General features: G+C 35.1%; 1 non-coding gene across 1 annotated transcript; it reads right to left on the reverse strand.

The window, feature by feature from the left end:
• Positions 1–786: 786 nt before the first annotated feature.
• LOC133042960 (U6 spliceosomal RNA) lies at positions 787–893 on the reverse strand. Its single transcript, XR_009689653.1, has one exon. It is a non-coding gene; the product is annotated as a U6 spliceosomal RNA (small nuclear RNA).
• Between the last annotated feature and the right edge of the window lie 559 nt (positions 894–1,452).

Below are 1,452 nucleotides of genomic sequence, written 5' to 3' on the forward strand. Positions count from 1 at the left end.
AATGGCAGTAAAGCAACGCATTTCCCAGAAATGGTAATGAAGTGCAGCCAAAATAGAGATAATTATTTTAATTAATGGTAATGATTTTAACGGTTGAACATTTTAACTAATTAATTATGATTGATTGCTTGTTACTAATCAAGGAATATGAGTCAAAGTTGTAATTGAAAAACCGGGAGCAATGGGCTTTGCAGAGAGCATATCACAACCCTACTGGGATCAGAAGCACGACTTTTGCCTTGAACAGTGCATTCAGGAGCATTCCAGTCCTTTCTCTTTCATTTATTTCTAAGACAGACTGCTAGGGTGTTGATTTTCAGTGCTGTGTTTAGGATCGTTTATCAAAAATGGGGAAACAAAATGTGAAAAGTGAATACATTTCAAGAAATACATGTATTATTTCTACATATCATATTATTCATCTAAATTTTATTCTTGTTAAGCTTTCAAGACTAAACATTCTTTTTCAGATAAAGATTCTAAATACAAGAAGCTACCCAATTGGTCTATTCAGGTAATCTGAATTTTTAAGAATTAATTTTTATTGGAGTATAATTGCTTTACAATATTGTGGTAGTTTCTACTGAATAGCAAAGTGAATCAACTATATGCATACATATATCCCCTCTTTTCTGGATTTTCCTCTCATTTAGGTCACCCCAGAGCCCTGAGTAGGGTTCCCTGAACTCTACATTAGTATAGCTAATGTATAGTTCTTATTGGTTATCTATTTTATATGTAGTATCAATAGCATCTACTATGCAAATCCCAATCTCTCAAACTCATAAATATATGGAACACTTCATGAATTTTCATGTCATCTTTGCACAGGGACCATGCTAATCTTCTCTGTATTGTTCTGATTTTAGTATATGTGCTGCCAAAGCGAGCACCAGACAATGTGAATTTTTAATAGCATATTGCCGAAGAATTAGTTTCCCAGTAGTTTTATACTTAGTATGTGGACACTGGACTGTCAAACCTTTAAGAACTTAACAAACTAAAGATAGAACTCCTGAATTAAACTTCTTTTCACTCTTTAGTCTAATGATTCTATCTAATTGAGGCAAATCAACATCTCAACACAACCTGGGATTTATCTTGAGATTTACCGGTAATTCATTCTGCATTAGTAAGGGGTATCTTACTACAGTAATGTGGTCATTTTCATCCTAAATGATCCTTTTACTATAAATAAAAGTCATGTTGCACCACTTCAATTTGTAGATAAGGAGAGCTGGGGGAGGGACCATATGAATAGTAGAGTGAGAATCGGGCATGGCCAGTTTGGAAAAGGGCAGAAGGTCAATGCAGCAATGGTACAGAGTATGAAGATAGGCATGTGGCAAGAAATGAGGCTGGAGGGGTAGACAGGAGCTAAATTATAAAGCCTCTTGTTTGTCACACTATTTAAAGGGTCCTCAGGACAAAGAGAAAATGCTGGAGATCACT

The sequence above is a fragment of the Dama dama genome, chromosome 21 (genome assembly GCF_033118175.1).
Source record: "Dama dama isolate Ldn47 chromosome 21, ASM3311817v1, whole genome shotgun sequence".
NCBI classification, from domain to species: domain Eukaryota; kingdom Metazoa; phylum Chordata; class Mammalia; order Artiodactyla; family Cervidae; genus Dama; species Dama dama.